The sequence below is a fragment of the Gymnoscopelus microlampas genome, assembly GCF_963454915.1.
Source record: "Gymnoscopelus microlampas genome assembly, chromosome: 1".
Classification (NCBI taxonomy): Eukaryota; Metazoa; Chordata; class Actinopteri; order Myctophiformes; family Myctophidae; genus Gymnoscopelus; species Gymnoscopelus microlampas.
Genome location: NC_139962.1, coordinates 49,963,080 through 49,985,186, shown reverse-complemented (window position 1 = coordinate 49,985,186; position 22,107 = coordinate 49,963,080). Strand labels below are relative to the sequence as shown.

The 22,107-nt window shown below is 42.8% G+C and overlaps 1 long non-coding RNA gene across 1 annotated transcript in view; it reads left to right on the top strand.

Annotated features, from left to right (window-relative positions):
* Positions 1 to 22,107, top strand: part of LOC311047300 — a 63,306-nt gene that overhangs the window by 6,705 nt on the left and 34,494 nt on the right. Inside the window, exon 2 of the long non-coding RNA XR_014600959.1 lies at positions 14,591 to 14,859. This is a non-coding gene — a long non-coding RNA (uncharacterized lncRNA). The remainder of the gene's footprint in view (positions 1 to 14,590; positions 14,860 to 22,107) is intronic.

Here is a 22,107-nt window from a genome sequence, read left to right as displayed (position 1 = left end):
GGTCGGGTTTTGCATGACCCGCCCCGCCGCGGGTCGTACCTATAATTCTGTAAAATCAAGGTTAGAAAATAATCTTCAAGTATACACCCCAAGTGTATTCAAACTGTTTTATTGTTATTATTCTTATTCTTATTAGGAATAAAGACAAAACAAGAGCATATGATTTTTCTTGATTTTTGCGTGTGAGAGCGGCTGACCCGCTCACCCGCAGCCCGCATAATTGCCTCCTGAAATCCTGACTCGACCACCCGCGCCATTAGTGATGCGCGGGCCGACCCGTAACCCGCGGGTCGACCCGCGCATCACTAATGAGCGGGGTTGGGGCAATCAAAACAAACAGTTAGTTCGGTGGATGATGCTGCTATAGAGGGAAATTATGGGTTAAAAAAAAGTTGTGTTATGTAAAGCAGTGGTTCTCAAACCTTTTCATGTCAAGGACCCCCAAATTGACACTTATTAGCCCGCGGACCCCCATTTGAAAAGATATGACAGGGACCTCCGATAAGAGAAGATTTTTGTGGCTCTAGCAGTGATTCTCAACCATTTTCATTTCAAGGACCCCCAGTTTGACAGGAATTAGGCTACGGACCCCCATTTAATGGCATTTCTATCTCTGGGACCCCAATTTATATTGTAATATCAATGTTAATTTACTGTAACTCTGAGAGTTACAGACCCATAAGCGTTCCTAACTAGGCCTATCTATCATTTAGCTAGGGACCCCTGGGGGTCCACTGACCCCACTTTGAGAAACACTGATGTAAACATCCTATGCCTTTAATCTCTGGTGACTGATCTTCAGTGGGTCAGTGCAAGCTGGCCTCACAGCCTCCCAACAAATAACAGTGACACGTTCTGCCATCACTACCCAATTATCTATTGTGTTGCTGACAGTGACATTTGTGCCGGCATGATGGGACCGGACTGTCGTGGTCGCGGCTGTTGATGATTCGTTTGATTTCACAGTTCGGTGCATCCGGACAGGGTCTCTCTGTTGTTGGTGGGGTGCGTGCTTGTGTGTGTGGGCCTTAGTGATCTGGGGGCCCGTTTCAAGAGCTAATATGAGGCCCCCATATGCCCCCCCAAATTGTGGACTGAAGTTGGTTTGCTTCCATAATCCATAATGATGCTTTTTCAAACTAAGTTCATTAGACTATTTGCACTTCCACCTGCTGCTGCCAACTAGTGGTGTAGAGGCTGAATAATGTTTATTCAATTCTTGCATGAAATTCTTGGACGTCGGCCAGACGGAGGCGGGCCTCGGACTGGGATGCGAGTCCAGGGCCCCCTGAGGTTCGAGGCCCGTTTGTAACGGGTGAAACATAGCAAAGGCGGCCACTGTGTGTGCGTGAGTGTGTGTGTGTGTGTGTGTGTGTGTGTGTGTGTGTGTGTGATAGGGTTGGGATTCGGAACCGGAATTGGTTCCATCACATTTGGAACAATACAATTACAATACCGGTGGTTCTCAAACTTTTCTTTTATGTCAAGGACCACCATAACTCTCTGAGGGTGTACAAATGAAACCCTGTTACACGTTACACTCTCAGAGTTACAGACCTGTAGTAAGGGTCCATTTGGAACCCCCACAAGTAACCCAGAGCGTCCCTGGGCCTCACTTTGAGAACCGCTTCAATAATATGTATGCAATACTGTATGTATGATTGAAATTGTAAAATGATATACCGGGATGCCAAAAAAGGCTGCCAAAGTATTGTTACTTATACCTATAGAGTAGGCTACTGAGTGATATGCTTATTGTATCATGAAGACATTTGCCATGATTTTGTGAATGTAACCTTAACTGTACCTTTGATATTTGTGTCCCTGTATGTTTCTCCTTTATGTGGACATAAATACATGGTGTGTGTGTGTGTGTGTGTGTGTGTGTGTGTGTGTGTGTGTGTGTGTGTGTGTGTGTGTGTGTGTGTGTGTGTGTGTGTGTGTGTGTGTGTGTGTGTGTGTGTGTGTGTGTGTGTGTGTGTGTGTTCTCCTGCCACATTGCTGTTTTGTATCAAGGCTCCTAATAAACGGTGGTGTGGTGTGTTTTTCCTGTCATGTGACCTAGGCTCCTAGCGGGCTAATGTAGTGTACCGTTGTGTGTTTGACTGATGTCAGTTTCCTGACAGTCAGCCAGTTATTCAACTAATGAGACGACTGTAAAGAGATGTTGGCGAGCATGCTTTGGTTTCACTTCCCTGAAGTATGTTAAAGGCATAGTGTGTGTGTGTGTGTGTGTGTGTGTGTGTGTGTGTGTGTGTGTGTGTGTGTGTGTGTGTGTGTGTGTGTGTGTGTGTGTGTGTGTGTGTGTGTGTGTGTGTGTGTGTGTGTGTGTGTGTGTGTGTGTGTGTGTGTGTGTGTGTGGGTGGTTTTACCAATCATTATTTTATTTCACCCCCCTGTTTGGTGATCTCTATGCGTGTGTGTGTGTGTGTGTGTGTGTGTGTGTGTGTGTGTGTGTGTGTGTGTGTGTGTGTGTGTGTGTGTGTGTGTGTGTGTGTGTGTGTGTGTGTACTTGTCAGATTGGAGTGTATAGGACTCCACAGGAAGTCAGAATGTGACGGTTTGCAGGTTGTCTCCAGATGTAAAGGCCAGTCCACACCAATGCAACTCCTTGCAAGTCCTTGCAATATGCAACTACTTGCAACCCTTATCCCCAATGGCAGTTGCAAAGAGTTGCATTGGTGTGGAGGGCCTTATAACTGTTTTGTTGCAAGGAGTTGCGATTAGTTGCAGTGATGCGGTTTGGCCGTAAGACTGTCACGCACACACACGCACATGATACAAGTATTCAACTCTCTCACTGACTCTCTCTCTCTCTACCTTATCTCCCTCTATCACGCACACAGAATCTCATGCATTTCCCCTGTTTTATGCTCCTCCATCTTATTTAGATGGTCTTAAATTCAAGGAAGATGATGGTTCCTCAGGCCCCCCATTATCAAACTGAATTGATGTGGCAAAACAAAGGCAACATTTAGTTTCGCTGCATGAGTTATTTCTGTGCTCGTGAACTTTAGTTTTAAAACAATCCAAGTTAGAGTATAAGGTTGGTTTCTTAAACCATGTTGTTGGCTTAGTTGGCCAACTTGACATCATCCTAAATTCATTTTATACTTGATGAGTTCACCAGACTTAGATCATTGATTGTATTGATTGCTTAACTGACTGACAGGCATATTATTTTTTATGGTTATCGCAAGTCATTGAAAGTTTGTTTAAACGGCCAGTGTAGTGTAGTATACTTTTCTTAGATTGATAGGATAACTACTAACATCATCCACATTGCCCTGCCATCGACCCCATTCATCTGGTAGCTACTCTGCTAGTGAAAGTGAAAGTAATAAACCACTACAATCAACAAGTATCTCAGTAGCTTCATTTTAAAGTAAGAAATTGCCATAATAATGCTAATTGACATAATAATGCTAATAAAGAAATTGCAATAATAAAGTAAATAGGGTTAAAGTGGTCAAACTTATTTTGATGCTATAGTAAGTCATTTTGCTGGGGATCCCCTGTATGTGTGATCATGTGACCTATAGTTGCTTATTTTGGGCATGTTTTTGTACCTGGCCACTTGTTTCTCTCACAAAATCTGGCAACACTGTAGATAAACTGTCGATGGTATTTGGCCTTCTGATATGCTGATGATAATGATGATCTGTGCTCTGTCTTATGACAGTAACGTGAGGCTGAGTGTAGTGAAGAAATACTGCATAATCTCCCTGCTGATAAGTACGGTATTTCCTTCCTCTTTTGGGTGTAAGTGAAGCTGCTGCAATCTATGTAGGTTTGACTTTCTCCTTAAAAACACACACACACACACACACACACACACACACACACACACACACACACACACACACACACACACACACACACACACACACACACACACACACACACCCTCTAATATGTGTGTGTGGGTAATTAATTAATTAATTTGTGCTGTTTGTTGGGTTTCACATGCAAATCACTAAGGCTGTGTGTGATTGTTTTTTGTTGGAAGGTGTGAATGCCTGAATGGTTCTCTCTTACGCACGCACGCACACACACACACACACACACACACACACACACACACACACACACACACACACACACACACACACACACACACACACACACACACACACACACACACACACACACACACACACACACACACACACACACACACACACACATACACACACACACAGTGAAACCGTGAGAAGGTTTTGTAGGATTAGACTATCTGTCTGTCTCCCTGCTCTGTGCTGAGGAGGTTTGGTAGGAGCAGACTATCTGTCTGTCTCTCTGCTCTGTGCTGAGGAGGTTTGGTAGGAGCAGACTATCTGTCTGTCTCCCTGCTCTGTGCTGAGGAGGTTTGGTAGGAGCAGACTATCTGTCTGTCTCCCTGCTCTGTGCTGAGGAGGTTTGGTAGGAGCAGACTATCTGTCTGTCTCCCTGCTCTGTGCTGAGGAGGTTTGGTAGGAGCAGACTATCTGTCTGTCTCCCTGCTCTGTGCTGAGGAGGTTTGGTAGGAGCAGACTATCTGTCTGTCTCCTCGCTCTGTGCTGAGGAGGTTTGGTAGGAGCAGACTATCTGTCTGTCTCCCTGCTCTGTGCTGAGTAGGTTTGGTAGGATCAGACTATCTGTCTGTCTCCTCGCTCTGTGCTGAGGAGGTTTGGTAGGAGCAGACTATCTGTCTGTCTCCTCGCTCTGTGCTGAGGAGGTTTGGTAGGAGCAGACTATCTGTCGGTCTCCTCGCTCTGTGCTGAGGAGGTTTGGTAGGAGCAGACTATCTGTCTGTCTCCTCGCTCTGTGCTGAGGAGGTTTGGTAGGAGCAGGAAATGGAAATGAAGCCAGTGTGGAATCAATGAAAACGCTGCTGTTCTCATTAATGGCGTAGAAGGAGTCTTTACAATTGATTGCATTACCTTTTGTAAACATTGTCGTAATTAAATAATAACGCTTTCAGTCACTAGTTTAAGTCTTCTTTCAATTATCATGATATGCGTTTTTGTAAATTATGATCCCATTAATTAAAAAAAATGATGATACAAGAAGGGTAATGCTTCTATAGGGCTTCTACTGGTTCTACTGAGTGAAGACCCAACCCTTGCTCCCCTTCCATCCAATACTATTCGTTTTCCGGTTGCTTTTCTTCGGGACAGGAAATTCCAAGATTTGAATTGCTTCAAAACGGTCCGTAGAAACCAAAGGGTGACGTCGTCAGACTCGTCACGGCTCCCAATCCCTTCGTCCATTATTATATTTTATTTTTTCCAGTGGTTGCTCTGCACTGAGGAGGTTTGGGTAGGAGACAGCGCTGCGTGCTAATCTCTGAGCACACACACTGAGAACTAAGCCTCCTCATTAAGTCTGACTGCATGGCTGCAAGCCAGACACTTTTGTAATCCTCCCCTCAGCCTGGACGCCAACACACACACACACACACACACACACACACACACACACACACACACACACACACACACACACACACACACACACACACACACACACACACACACACACACACACACACACACACACACACACACACACACACACACACACACACACACACACACACACACACACACACACACACTCACACACACACACAGAAATACGCGTGTGTTCAACTTCTCCACTCTTTCTTCCTATCTCTCTTTCAAATTAGATGTATCAAATTAAACAGGACAGTCTTTTATGTCTTTTTATTTGCCTATAAAACATCATCATCATAAAATGATTCATGCTCTGCTTGTGTAGCAGTAGTGACTCAGAGCCTCTATCTGAAGACCAAAAAGCGCAAGGTAGTGCAGTGGTTCTCAAAGTAGGGTTCAGGGACCCCCAGGGGTCCTTGGCGGGGGTTCCAGGGGCAGGGGGTCCCCAGCAAAAGTAAATAATGTAGCATCACAATCATTTTAACCACCATTTATACTTTGGCTATTCAAAAATAGCAGATGTGCAAGCTCACACTGCTATTTTTGAAAATATTTGAAAAATATCAACAACAAAAAAATGTTAAACATAAATCTTCTCTTCTGGGGGATGGGGTCCTTGGCACAAAACCTTTTCAGATGGGCGTCAAAATAAATGTGGCCAAATATAAATGTTGGGGTCCTTTCTGAACTAGCTGGGCTAGTGGATAAGATGTTTTCTTTCCACGTGGGGCACTGCAGGTTTATGATAATGGTTGTGATGAACTCTTGAGGGGGGGGGGGGGGGGGGGTTAGGAGTTGAGTGTCTTCTTGCTCAAGGACACTTCAACACGTATGCTGGGCAGGCCAAGGTAAAAAAGAAACAAAAAGAACATGGTTGAAGGCCAAGTTCTGATGAAGGCCATGTGTGACCCAAACGTTTTACCACCTGTACCACGTTCTGTCTTTTAAAGGAATAGTTCACCCAAAATAATTCATTTTTTTTTAATCATTTACACACTCCATGAAGACTTGAATTCATGGAGATTTTTTTGTTTTTGTCGCATCCCTGAGCCAATAATTTCATGACCGGCAGGAGACTCAATTGACCTGCATTTGAGGCTTCATGGAGTGTGTAATTGATAGAAAATAAGTACTTTTTTGGGTGAACTACTCCTTTTAAAGGACCAGTCCCGACTAAATAACATATTTGCAAATTTTCCTACTTATATTGATCCCAAATGACTGGCCATGGGGTCTATTTGCAGAATTGCCCCTGTCGTCCAGTTTCCCCAGCAGTCCCCAGCAGCCCTCATAGCATAGTGGAGCCCATAACATATAACATGACATAAAAGTGATTTTGTTTCTTCATGAATCCGTTATTAGTTATTTACACAAGCATCCACACACACACCTGTCCTTTTTTGGGGTCTTTCTCTGCCTTTTATTGATAGATCGCAGTAGACTGACAGGAAATGGGGAGAGAGAGAAGGGGAGTGACACGCAGCAAAGGTCGTCGGGACCGGGAGTCGAACCCGCGACATGCTGTTAGGTGCCTGGCCCTGGACTGCTACGCCAGCCGTCCAGGCCAGGTCTTGTCCTCTTTAAGTAAAAAAAAAAAAACACCGTTAGGAGCAATGCTGTTGTGCAGACTTGTATTCTCATATTAAAAGGGACATGGACAGACAGATATAGAGATCTCCATATATGGCCATAAAAGGGACACAGGCAGACAGACGGATACAGAGATCTACATACTGTATATGGCCACAAAAGGGACACAGACAGGCAGACAGACAGACATACAGGTACAACAGGTGTTGCATAACATGCATTCACTCACAACTTGCATCATTCCCGACTTGTATCGTTCCCGGGTCGGCCTGTGCCTACCGGGCATCTGTCTAGTTTTCAACAAATCTTGAAAGAATGTGAAAAATGTGGAATATTTCTGCAAACATATTATCAACACAAAACTTGTATGGGGGGGGGGGGGTCCCTGCCTGGCCCAAAATATTTGCAGATGGCGGTCCGCATCCAAATGCATATTAAATTGGGGGTCCTTGACATGCATTATGCATTGTACATTTTAGAACACTGTGTGTGTGCATGAGTGTGCATTCATGTACACACGTGTTGGTTCATGCCTGTGTGTAGAGTATGACGTATGAAGAACAGAGCCTAACGTTGTGTGAACGTGATCCACTGAAAGGTCATAGCCTGCTTTGTTTGGTCTAGTTATAGTGGATGTTGTGGCATGTCCTTATCTTACCTATTGTATAAGTGTGTGTGTGTGTGTGTGTGTGTGTGTGTGTGTGTGTGTGTGTGTGTGTGTGTGTGTGTGTGTGTGTGTGTGTGTGTGTGTGTGTGTGTGTGTGTGTGTGTGTGTGTGTGTGTGTGTGTGTGTGTGTGTCAGTCATTGCTTGTCCATATCTACCGTGTGTGTGTGTGTGTGTGTGTGTGTGTGTGTGTGGTGAGGTGAGCATGCAGGGTGGGATGACCTGTCGGTGGTGTGTGTAGGCTGTCACTCCCAGGATATCCCTGTGCATTGTGTTGTGTTTAGACGTAGGAAGTCCACACACAGACAGATACCATCGGTGGGCTTGAGGGGGACGGACCCTACTGAGAAAGGGTCATCTGAAGTAAGTCAAGGATAAAGAGGCTGTTTTAAACATAGTATGCTATAATATACAATGATCCTGTGTAGACGATTCTTTCCTTACTGTTAGGCCTGTCACAAGTATTTCATAATCGCCTAATCACAATTATTTGAGATGATTATTTTTGCATAATCGTAATAATTGTCATAACCGTTTCCATGTTGAAAAATGTTCATACATTTTCAAAATAACTTAAACAACTTAAATATATAAAGAAATGACTGACATTTTTAAGAATTGTATACTTTCAAGATATTTAGAAACAATTGCGGAAATAGCCGTTCTATATGCTTTAGGACATTTTTCCTCTCTCCTGACCTGAATATTATTCCCTTCCACCGGGTGGTTTGAGGGACACCAGTAGCGCTCCTGTAACTTCTTTCTAATAATGTCTGATGCACATTTACCCATAGCAAAATATATCCTGACAAAGAGTTACCTACTTGTTATCAACTTGGCAAGACAAGTATAACATTTAGCAATACAGCACAGGCCCTGTTACATAGAGCAAGTCAGATCTTGACTTGGGATGAATATTTTATGTAACAGCAGCTACAGTGGTGGAAAAAGTACTCAAATTCTTTACTTAAGTAAAAGTATCAATACTGCAATATAAAAATACTCTGTTACAAGTAAAAGTCCAGAATTAAAAATGTACTTGAGTAAAAGTACAAAAGTATTGGCATCAAAATGTACTTAAAGTACCAAAAGTAAAAGTACTAAATGTTTGAAAATAGCAGATCTACAAGCTCACAACGCGTCGCGATGCGACGCGTTGTGAGCTTGTAGATCGGCTATTTTCAAATAGCTTATGTATAAAATAGGGCTGAAGTGGTTAATGTATGTTTCATTATATCATAATTTATATCTGAAAAGTAGCTAGTAACTAAAGTTTTGAAATAAATGTAGTGGAGTAAAAGTACAATATTTGCCTCTGAGATGTAGTGGAGTAGAAGTAAAAGAATTGGAAATACTCAAGTAAAGTACAAATGCCTCAACATTTTACTTAAGTACAGTACTTAAGTAAATGTACTGTACTTAGTTACTTTCCACCACTGCAGCAGCATTGCTGTTCTTCTTGTCATTGACTGTGTATTTGAGTGGTCTTGTCTGGGTGCTGGATCTATCGCTGAACCATAAAAGTTTATGTTTTGACTATGTCTTCTGTTAATGATGCCAATAAAGATAAGCTTGATTGATTGATTGATTGAAATTTTTATTAGGCAAAAAGAATGTAAAACAACACAGTTACATTTATAATACTTTTGTCTAAAAGGTCCGGCCAAAAAAGTCCTTGCGGGCTTGTTTCCATTGGGGTCCTTGAATTAATTTCATAGACATATATAGTAGCAACCAAACAGTTCAATAATCAACATAAGAATACAGAGGGGGGAAAAAATACCATTATGTACAAAAAACAAACAAAAAAAAAAAACACATTAGAAAATAAAATAAAAAGTATGTACAAAAAAAGGGGGAGGGGGGGGGTCGTCTGTCTACAGGGAAACTGGTACTAGCTCCTCTTTAGGCCTCCAGAAAGATGAGTTTTTAGGGCTGTTTTGAATGAGCCCAGCGAACTGCATTTTTTGAGGGATGGGGTTAGACTATTCCATTCCTTGGTGGCAGTGCTATAGAAGGAGAATTTGCCCATGTTTGTTTTATGGGTGGGTGTTACCAGATTATTGTTTACGCTCCCTCTAGTTTTGTGACTGTGGGTGTCACTAACTTTTTCGAGGTACTTATACAGATATGCGGGTATAGGGGGCATTTCGGGCAGATCTGCATTTACAATTTTGAAGACCAGTCCCATTTTTAGTTGTATAACCCTGTCTTCCACCCTGAGCCAGCCTAGGCTGGCAAAGTGAGTGGGAGAGAGGTGGGTCATGGGCCCCAGTCCGAGAAGTAGTCGAATCAGTTTGTTTTGGGAGGTTTGAAGCTTAGTCTTCAGTGACACTGAGGTGTTGGAGTACCAAGAGGAGCTAGCATAGTCAAAAAGGGGCTGAATCAGGGCCCCCGAGAGGGTCCTGAGTGCCTGAGGGTTGACAAAGGAGGAAACACTGCCCATAAATCTGGTTCTCTGGTTTACTCCTTTGAACACCTTTGTTGCCATGCTTTCCCCTGACAGGTGTTTGTCAAGAATACATCCCAAATAGGTAATCTCTTCTTTGCTAGTGATGATTGTGTCATCGACTTTGACCTTGAAGTCATTTACCTTCATTTTACTGAGGGAATGTTTGGTCCCAAATAGGATGGATTCGGTTTTCCCAAGGTGTAGTGACAGTTTGTTATCGGTAAGCCAGGTACGGATTTTTGAGAGTTCAGAGCTGAGAGCTTCCTCGACTTGCAACTTGTCCTCTCCCGAAATCAGGAGTGCCGAGTCATCAGCGAACAGGAACAGTTTGCAGTTACAGGCAGCATTCATGTCGTTAATGTATAGAAGAAACAGTAACGGCCCTAGAATGCTGCCTTGAGGAACCCCGCAGCTCACCGGGAGGGATGAGGACATGGTTCCGTTGATGTCAACCACTTGTTCTCTACCCTCCAAGTAAGATCTCATCCAATTTAGTGATGTGCAATCAAAACCAATCGCCCTCAGCTTATCAAGTAGAATTTCGTGGTTTACAGTGTCAAATGCCTTTTGGAGGTCCAGCATGACCATGCCGCAGTATTTGCCCGAGTCTACCTCACGTTTGATGTGATCGGTCAAGTACAGTAGGCATGTGTCAGTGGAGTGGGATGTTCTGAAGCCCGATTGGAATTCAAACAACAGCTTACGCTCGCTGAGGTAGCTGTTGATTTGTTCTTGGATTGATCGCTCTATAACCTTTGAGATGGAACAAAGGATGGAAACAGGCCTATAGTTGCCAGGATCTAGTTTGCTTCCTTTTTTAAATAGAGGGATTACTCTTGCCAACTTGAATTCTTGTGGGACATGACACTGACTTATGGATAAGTTTGTAATATGGGCTACTAAGGGAGCAATGGAGACCGCTGCGTCTCTGAGGAATCTGGTGGGGATGTTGTCAAGGCCGGTGGCCTTGTTTGGCTGTAGGGCGAGGAGTTTTTTTTGCACATCAACAGTCAAAACAGGTTTGAAAGAGAAAGAATCTTTCTTAGCCCCTAGTTTCTCATAGTGAGCTTGAATGTGGTCGGGGCCATACAGACCTGAATGCTGAGGGAGTTTGCTTACCAACTGGGTTGCAACTGTGGTGAAGAAACTGTTAAAACAGTCCGCTACCAATTGCTTGTCGGTAGTGAGCGAGCCACTTGAAATAATGCAAATGTTTGTAGATTTTGTCTGAATTTTTCCGTTGCTAGTGTCAGGATGTGATGGTGGGGTCTAGCAAAGATGCTTAATTTAGGAAGATCGGCACTAGGGGCGTCGAAAGGTACACAAAAGGTCTCGCGAACATTCCATGTTTACTGGTGCAAGATCTCGCGAGAGTGCGTTGCCGGGACAGAGAAAGGTCGATAACAACAGTAGATTTTCTCCTGATTTGTCACTCTGGAAAAAAAGCACTTTAGTGTCAGAATGTTGGTGAGATTGTGTGGCTTGTGAAGAATGGGTCCAGTATTTAGCTCAGCAACCATGGGGGCTAAAGAATTGTTCAGAAGCTGTGTTCACGTTCACTCTCCCATTGGAACCAATAGACTCCCAACCTACTTCTGGTCCTAAAGGTGCGACCACCTACGCCACACAGGTACGGGAAGTAAAAGGCAGATGGGCTGTCTCGCTCTTCTATTTGTCTTGGGGTCGAGCTTGCAGCATCAGCCTGTGTGGGTGGATCTGTGGCGGTCTTCGCTCGCACTAAATGTCATCACAGATCACACACTAAAGAAGTCATCATGTGTCAGTGTGTGACTCTGACACCTCTTGTGTGATGGAGGTCTGTGGAGCACTGGGGTGAAAGGATCACACTGCTTTGCCTTCATAGGCACTTGAACCATTTTCAACCTCGTTATTAGAGATCTACCGATACCAGTTTTTCCTTCTCGGACCTTACTCTGTCTGTTCTTTTTTTCCCTCTACAGTCTACAGTACACCAAACCTCTTAGCCGAAAATAGCAGATCTACAAGCCCACGACGCGTTGCAGCGCAACACGTTGTGATCTTGTACATCTGCCATTTTTGGCAAATGTTCCCCCCCTATCACACAAAGATTTGGCACCCCACCTGTAGTATATCTAAAAAAAAAAAAACTGCCTCTAACCAGTGTCTTGAGCTGTTCTACACATGATCTCCCATGGGCTATGACTATATATCCCTTCTAATTCCATCTATTTCAATCTGCTCTAGAGTTTCAAAAAGTGTAATCTCCCAGTAAATATCCATTTAATGAATATTGATTTAATAAAGTTAATCAATATAAGGATGCCACTAACTGTCTCTATATACATTATTACCATAATATGTCCATATCAATACAGGAGACACAGGAGCACCTATTGGAAATAACACCAGTGGAAATGTCCCTGAACCCATCTGATACTGTAAATAGGATCATCTTTAAAAAAAAAAAAAGAAATATCATGGAAAATGTTTTTTCCACGTTTTCCTTTTCCGTAATATACTTAAAAAAGTGAAACTTTAATATATTCTTGGCTCATTGCACATGAAGTGGAATATTTCAGCCGTATTCAGGTATAAATCAGTCTTAATCCGTTAATCCTCCCCACACGAGGCCTATGATGGGGGACGATAGGAACATTTCATGTTCACCATTATTGTGACCAAATTATTTGGGTCACAATATCACGCTAATCAAAACATGCTTAAAACTCCACTAAGATGCCACTTTTTGTTAACCACTTGCACCCCAGCATCCATGTTCGGTTGGGTCAACGTTAGCCTATAAGGAATGTATCATATTATGAAGACTTAACGGGGTGCCGTGATTTTCAGTGATTCCCCCCCCTAAAACATAATCATCAGGTATTATGGTTATATTAGGAGGAAGTTTCTTTTCAAAAAAGTGTACAGAAATTGTTAAAATTATGTTTTTATGTGGACACGCCTCCAGTTCATTAAGTATACCTGGTTCTCACCTTAGCACCTCCTCCACCACCTTAGCACCACCCACCTGTCCTAGTCCCTCCTCCTCCTCATGCCCACACCTGTTGTGTTATGATAATAAGGGCGAGGGTATATTCTTACTATGTCACGAAAGCGCAGTTTTTCTATTGGCACGTTTGACCCTCAAGGTTTCAGCTTCCAGGTAGAAACTCAAAGTAGTCAGAGAAGACATAAAACACCATAAAAACACCACCGGAAGTTCTATCAACCTCATAGACACATGAAAAACAGAAAAAGTGCAAAACCATGGCACCACCTCTTTAAATACTTCCTCCCCAATTAGACCTAATCCAAATCCTTTTGGCAATGTAGTCATTTAGCTGAGGCTCTTATCCAGAATGATCAGTTTAATGGTTCAGGTCAGGACAAGTAGTCGCTGTCTGGCAGAAACCTTGTATGTCCAAAACCGTTTAAAAAATAAGTTAAATAGTGAACATAGCCGATCTACAAGGCGTCTACGTTGCGAGGCGTTGTGAGCTTGTAGATCTGCTATACTCACTACTTTTGTGTGACAGTCTTGTATGATGAAGTAAGGCATTCAATTTACAAAAAAAAACGTTGTAATATGGAGATACAAGGTTTCTGCCGGACAGCGGTGAAGTGCCATTTCACACACAAACACAGCTCAATGGCTACATACCATGGCAACAAAAGCGATCAAAGCATTTTCCAATTAACCCATTAAGACCAGGAAAGCATCTGTGTCGTTTTAGATTTCTTTGGCTATAAAGTAAATAGTAGATATACAAGCTCATAGCGTGGCACCGAGTGCAGCGCTATGAGCTTGTAGATCTGCTATTTTTTTTAAATCATGATTTCTTTTGCAAATCTTTGAATACATATACATTTTAAAGTGAACATTTTAACTCAAATCTTTGCTTCTGGGGATTCTATAAATGTCTTCTAAATCCTAACAGTTTTTAGAAAAAGCTTATGTTGCTATAATCAGTGGTTCTCAAACTTTTTCATGTCAACGACCACCAAAATGATATGTGTTTGGCCGCCGACCCCTATCTCAAAACAAGATCTACAAGCTCATAGCTCATCCAGGATGGGGGACTATAGGAATATTTCATTTCACGGTTATCAACAATATTATGAAGATAATCAAAATAATGCTTCAAACTCTTGAAACACTTTTTGTTAACCACTTGCACCCGAGCATCCATATTATATGGGGGGTCTAATGCTAATGCCCCCCTCCCCATTTATCAGTGCACATTATTTCCCACTCGTGCATCATGTAAACAGTGACTCTAGACATAATTCCTCCATTCAGTGAGCATTTTGTGTGTTTATCCTGGAGCCCAGTGCATGCCTCTACCCAATGGCTTGTTTGAGTGTGTGGACATGTGCAGTTGTGTGGGTGTCGTCGTCCCCCCCCCCCCTCTCTCCTTCCTTCCATTTCAATTTTAACATTCTTTTGTGCTTGTATTTTCAAGGGCATTATGCAACGGTTATTGAGAGCGCCAACCCATCCAGAGAAGTGCCACTGAGGAAGAGGCAGAGTTTTTTTTCGCAGAGCGCTCCTTCACTTGAGGAAGGACGATCGCTGCCAAAGGGGGAGCGGTGGAATTGTTTCTCCGATCTAGAAGAAGAGGAGAAAGAAGCAAGGAGGATTTCTCATTTTCTGAGGCCTGCTTGACCAGTGGCCCTTGGGGGAGTGTGGTGGTGTGAGAGCCCTTGAGCCTTCCACCAGTCCTGTTGTTTGGTGAGTGTTATGTGGATCTACCTGTGCTGCTGTTGTTTCTTTTAGGAGTTGTTGTTTTTTGTTAGCGACGTTAACCCTAGCGTCCCTAATTGTGGGATGTCGTAATTAGGTGAACATTCGGCGAAAATAGCCGATCTACAAGGTCACAACGTGTCGCAATTGCGGCGCGTTGTGAGCTTGTAGATGGGCTATTGTCGGTGAAGAGATTTGGTGTAGAGGGAAAAATAGAGGGTACAAAGTATAGACCTCTGGGGGACCCCGGTCAACTAAGTATATAGCGTTTAAGTGGTTAATGCACAACATGCAATTAACCACTTAAACGCAGAATGCATAATGCACTGCAACAAGTGCGACAAGCCTGTTCTTAGTGAATGATGCTTTTTTTGCATGTTTTTGTTGTTGTTGCGCGTGTGTGTGTGTGTGTGTGTGTGTGTGTGTGTGTGTGTGTGTGTGAGAGAGCGTGTGAGCGTTGTGCATGCATGTCCACATGTGTCTGCCTCTATGCTTTCAACAGATGTGTGTTATGTGTTTGCATGCCGCTCACTGGTAGCTCGCTGTAGATGTGTGTTTGCAGGCGGCTCTTCAGCACAGACCTCTCATTGTTGCACCGGGCTGGTTAATGACTGATTAGCCATGATTGGCAGTCTCTGTTTGAGGAGAGGAGCCGGTTGATGACATGTGATTGTGGACCAGATGGAGAGAGGAGGCTGTTTGACTCGAGGGATGTGCAACACAGAAAACTTGTATCTCCTTCTTTATTATTTTTATTTTTTATTTATTAAAGCCCTACTCATGCTACTGTACAGTGTCACACAAAAGTAGCAAGAATAGCCAATCTACTGTTCATATTTTTTTTGCTATTTGGGATTCTTTCGTTTAAGTGAAATTAAAGTGTTGTGTTTTGTTAATATTGAGCCGAATGAAATGTAAGCATGGGCTTATGACTAAATAATAACTACATTGGTTCCGGAATAATGTAAAGGTTTTGGACATACAAGGTTTCCTCCCGACAGCAACACAGATGGAATTTTGAAAAAAAGATGGCTACATTACAATATTGAGTACCGCAGTGTCCAAATAGAGTTGGGTGGGTGGGCGTTTTTCATAATTGATACGGCGGAGGAACTACAATAGGAAGGAAGAGAGCTTTGGAAGTGAAATCTTTGGTCAGGAGAGGTATACATGGAGATGAGGTGGTGAGGGGTCTTATCTAGAGCTGACCCATGCCACATTATTGAGTCCCATCCCAATTTTAGAGAGTCCTAAACTACTTTTTTTGAAAGAGCTTGGAGATCTGCTACTTTTGATGCTTTTGTGCGACGCTGTTGTATGATCAAGTGGGGCGTTAATTTATGAAAAAAACACAAAAAGTAAAAATATGGAGATAAGAGTGGTGTCTGGAGTGGTGGTAGCTTTGTGCAGCCCTGGGCCTGGCTGATGTGGTTCTGGCACTGTGTGGGCGAGACAGACTGGGACCTGCATCACTTTGCAGGCACACACACTCGCACATGCACGCACACTCGCACATGCACGCACGTACAAACAGAGCATCCTTTGTAAGCTCCCTCCCACACCAGTGCTATCAGTGTTGGAAGGCAGTCACTCAAGTGTACATGTATCCTGATTCCTGCAGAGTGACCTGAGCTTGAATCTCCCTTTTAGTTTTTAAGGTGAATGGAGCACCTTGTATAGGCAAGGGAAAGCTATAATTATATTGTTTAGACTGATGCTAGGTTCTTGGTTTACCTATGATCCATAGATTACTGGGGCACTACACTGCCTCTCTGCATTTGATCTATGCGTTGCCGTTTACCTTGCTTTACTGTATCGCTCTGGATAAAGAGTGTCTGCTAAATGCCTAAATTGTATTAGACTCATGAGGCAGAGTCAGTTAGCCGTTAACCTATCTTGGGATGAAAATGATTCCCTCACTTTTGACTGTATGCTATTCCTCAATCCTCACCATACCAAACACTATGAAAATGGGAGCCAATGCCTCCCTGCTTGGCACTCAGCATCAGGGGTTGGATTGAGGGTAAGTCCCTGCAACATACTAGTGTCCTGTCAAGGGGGTGTACTTGTACATCATGTCCAGGGGGATGTTCTTCTACATCAAGCCGCCTCACACTACAGAAACCCGGCTCCTTTCCTGTGGGCCACACATCGCTCGGCAAGGCTTACTTACTTATTCCTCACTTCACAGAGTTGAAAACCAAACTGGATAAGAATGCACATAGGGGTGCAACAGTTAATTGAAGTAGTATTTTTTTCCAATTATAAAATAAATACAATAGTTTCATTCAAACACTTTTTTTGGTAATACAATGTATTAGAAAAATATATACAAAAAACTAGCTCCTTGATAATTTTATTAATCAAAAAAGTAATGGATAGAATTATCGCTAAGAACATAATTGATAGTTGCAGCCTTAAATGTAGCACAGGAATAAATTGTGACAAACATTGTTTCTTCAAACATGTCAGTATTGTGAGAGTGTGTGTTGCAACCAGTGTTGCCATGTCTGCTTATTATAAGCGATTTTGGACTTGTTTTTCTGTATAGTCACTTAAATATAGGTAGTTGTGGGCTGTGTTTTTTTGGTCTTGTTTCAACAAAGTGTAGTTACTTATTTAGGCTTGTTTCGTATGTTGTTTCATGTCAAAGACCCCCAGATTAATGTGTCCACCCCACATCTGAAAATATTTTGTGCCAGTGACCATTTGGAACCACCTCAAGGAACCCTGAGAGTGAAAAATATTCTTAATATTTCACCTTTTTCAAAAATATTCCAAATATTTCACTTTTTTCACCCCAAGATTTCTTTTGAAGATAGCAGATCTGCAAGCTTGTCGGCCGAAGCTCTTAATCTTCAAAGGGATCATTTGAACTTCAAAGGGGTTGTGCACTGAGTTGATTGATTGGGCCATAACAGTGTCAAACTCGTTATGTGCTCGTTAGTGCTCTCTCTAATACATTAATGCATTAAAGACCGCAATTGCTTTGATACCTGTCAGAGAGGAGAGGGGGGAAGGGGACTGTGTGTGTGCACAAACAGATCAGAACAACTACCTAGTTGGCCTTTAAAACATTGAAATTGCAATACCAATAAATGTAAGTATACTACGTTAGTTCCGCTGATACAAGCCAGAACACAATCGATTGATTGATCATTGAAATAAACATGCTCTGAAAATGACATGCGGCCCACCCATCTGACCACTTAACACGGCAGCTGTGTTAAGTGGCAGTATCTAGATGACAACCTTTATTATTGTCACCCATACTGAACCACATGGGTAGAAACCTTGAAGCGACCCTGCGGTCCACAGACTTAGACCTCCTCTCTGTCCCCAAGGCAAACAAGCAAACCTTGGGGGACAGAGCCTTCAGTGTGGCAGCCCCCACCCTGTGGAACTCACTCCCAATAAGGATTCGCCATGCTCCAACACTGGACTCTTTTAAAGCAGCCTTGAAAAGACACCTATTCTCTCAACAACTATATGCTTATGGCATATAGTTGTTTTGTTTGTTAGTTGTTCATTGTTTTTGATGTAAAGCGTCCTTCCTTGGGTTTATGAAAGGCGCTATATAGATTCAAGCTTATTGATCGTCCACCTCATAGTCAGTTGCACACACAGCCGTTCTCTGCACTGGAAAACATTCATGTAACATGTCTTCAATACGTCTACTTGCCTAGATGCATTATTAACCCATTAAAACCGGGAAAGCGTCCGTGTCATTTTAGTTGATATAGCATCACAATCATTTTAGCCACTTTAACCATTATTTTATACTTTGGCTATTCAAAAATAGCAGATATACAAGCTCATAGCGCGTCACTTTGTACCGCGCTATGAGCTTGTAGATCTGCTATTTTCAAAAAATCTTGAAAATGTGTGACAAATCTTTGAATATATACATATTTTTAAAGTGAACATTTTAAACTCAAATCTTTGCTTCTGGGGGTCGCTGGAACAAAATATTTTAGATGGGTGTCCATGGCCAAATACATATAATTTTGGGGATCCTTGACATGAAACAGTTTGAGCACTACTGATACTGTATAGCAACATAGGTTTTTCAGAAAAGTGTTAAGATTTAGAAGACATTTGTAGAATCGGCTCAGGTCTTAATAGGTTTAAGCATTTTTTAAATTGTATTTAAGTTATATTAGACAGTAAAAAGAGACGAGGAAGATGAGGATGGAGTCCTATGTCAACATACCGTAGGTCAAAACAAGCTGGCAAAGCCAGGTATGTTGTAGTTACACTATAATATTACATTTCTACCCTACATTTAGCTTTTGGGGACAATAATAAAGTCTCAGTATTGAGTCAATAAATTGCTCAACATTTTATGGAGTCTCATCTTATTATCTACGTCACAAGCAACTTGAAGCAAGGCCATGTGAAAAATCACCATGTTGCTTTCATAACACCATCCATCACCAGGAGAGAATAGCAGCAGCCTTGCAATGGCTTCTTGGTTCTCCTTTATGAAGCCGTCTTCTTCTTTACAGCGCAGTCGGGGAAATGAGTCACAGTTGCCAAGGAAATGAGACAACGTGCGGTTTGACTGACTGTATATCTCACAGGTTACTGACGGCCTTGAAGAGACAGAGAGCACTCGTGGCCACGGCAAGACTCTTCTTCCTGATGTTAGACATTATGTTCCGCTCTGAAGAAAGACATACTGAGAGAGAGAGGGAGAGAACGAGCATGAGAGGAAGTGAGAGAGAAAAGAGTGATTCAATCATTTAAGCCATACAGTACTTTGTCACATGACAAATAGCGAAAATAGCCGAGCTACAAACTCACAATATGTTGTGATGTGGCGGCTCGTGAACTTGTTGATATATTTTTGCTATTTTCTCAAAATGTATTCTATTGTTTCACTTTGTGCTCTTATAGGCTGGAACTAGAGGACTTTAAGGCATAGTTAGTAACATTGCTCTGTATTTACATAACAAAACAATAAATACATTTCCATTTTTCCTCTATACCAGTAGCCACTGGAGTAGTGTGGTGGTGTTCACTGCCCTCTCGCTGTATTTGGGTGTTTGTTTTGGTAGACGGGGACGTTTTGGGGAAACCAAAACAAACAGTCAAAACACCAAAATACTAATAATAAAACGAGAGAGAGCAGTGTGTTTCTGTAGGTAAATACCACCACACTACTCCAGTGGCTACTGGTATAGAAGGAAAAGATTGTTGATTTTTTTTTTTTTTTTAACAGGATATATTGTTTTGTTATGTAAACACTGGGCAGAGTTACATACCATCCCTTTAACCATCGTCGGACACACAACAAAAACATCCCTGAAAGGGCAGACGTGTACACGTGTATGTTATCGCTCTATGCTCTTAACCACTGACACCACAGGGATGAGAACACACACACACAGACAAAAACAAACACACCAGAATTATTCCATGACATAACCATTCATAAGCGACATGTTGTTTGAAACAAAGCCTGCTTAGAAAAAGTCAAACCACCCAGGTAAAGACAGCCAGGCCACGTTGGGCTCCAACATTAGTGGCTACAGTGGAAGAGAGTCCCTATATGAGTACCATATGTGGTGTGTGAGTGTGTTTACGTGTAATATACTATACTTGTGAGGACCAACTGCCCCCACAAGTTAAGCAGAAATTGTGTTTTATGGTTAAAAAAAAAATTTGAGTTAGGATTACAATTAAGAAAAATATTCAGATTGGTTTAGGATTAGGCATTTACAGGTTTGGTTTTGAGGTTGGGGGCTTGGGTTTTCCGTATTTCATACTTAGTTGTGTGGCGATGTCACTCACCGAAAAATAGCCGATCTCCAGGCTCACAGTACTGCATGTACTGTAGATCTGCTATTTTTTGGCTTGTGTGACGTCTTCTAATTTCAATGCCTTCCTAACATTTCGATGTCCTCACAAGTGTAGTAATGCAAACGTGTGTGTGTGTGTGTGTGTGTGTGGTGGGAGAGGGGGGGGGGGGGGGGTAATCTAACACCAGGTAGCTGGTGACGGGTTGGGAGGTTTTCAACAATGAGCCTTGTGGTTCAGGTCCCGTGAAGGAGGGAAATTCCATGCTGGTTCTTGGTGCTGACACAGTATTCTGTCTCACAGGTCAGCACAGTCAGCACATTATGGATGGAGAGCAGAGATATAGTCTATAACTATTTAACCCATTAAGACCTAATTGCGATTCTACAAATGCCTTCTACGTCAGTAGTTTTCAAACTTTTTCGTAATTCAACCGTGAGTTCCATGGCCAATAAGACCAACCACAGTTTGAAAGTGACTGTCTGCCACTCTAACAGTAAACACCTGCACATCATCCTGATGTGCAGTCGTTGCTCGCTGAAAGGGAAACGGTGTTGTAGTGGTATTGTTGATTAGGGAGTGGTTTTGTTTTGTATGGTTTCACCGTGGCAGCCAGGAGATGTTTTTGGGTGAGTGTACGGTGAGGTGGAGCTTTAAGCATTATGTCTCATCATGCCAAAAGTGTGAGTGTCTCATAAAATAAAATGTCAGTTTGCGTAGGCTGATACTTGAAGCACATGAGCTAAGGTGTGTGTGTGTGTGTGTGTGTGTGTGTGTGTGTGTGTGTGTGTGTGTGTGTGTGTGTGTGTGTGTGTGTGTGTGTGTGTGTGTGTGTGTGTGTGTGTGTGTGTGTGTGTGTGTGTGTGTGTGTGTGTGTGTGTGTGTGTGTGTGTGTGTGTGTGTGTGTGTGTGTGTGCAACTTTGGTGTCTGAGGCCGTGAGTCACTGTGGAGGAAGTGTTGTCTCGTCTCAGCCAGCCATGCTGATGACTCCCAGCAGACTGCAGACACTACAGCGTCACTCAAAAGTAGCAGATATACAAGCTCGAAATGCGGTTTCCGAGCTTGTAGCTCTGCAACTTTTGATACTTTTGCATTTGAATCCTGAAAAGTAACAGTTTTGGACATATGAGGTTTCCACCCAACAGAGACGATGTATCTTTCGGGCTCTAGCCAAGAGCTCTTACCCAGTTCCCGCTCTGCCCACAAACTCCTCCAAGAAGGAGTGGTGCTGCTGCTGTTGCTGCTTCAGTTCCCTCCGGACATTCCTGGCCTTGTGGTGGTTGGACACACAGCCACGTTGGGCCACATTCCTTTGCCCAGCGTGGCAAAAACACGGAGGCAGCTTTTTAAAAGATGGTGTAACTGTATAGCCATGCACGCACGCACATATGTGCCTGCCAAAGACAAGGGCTGCATTGTCAGGAGTCCAGGGA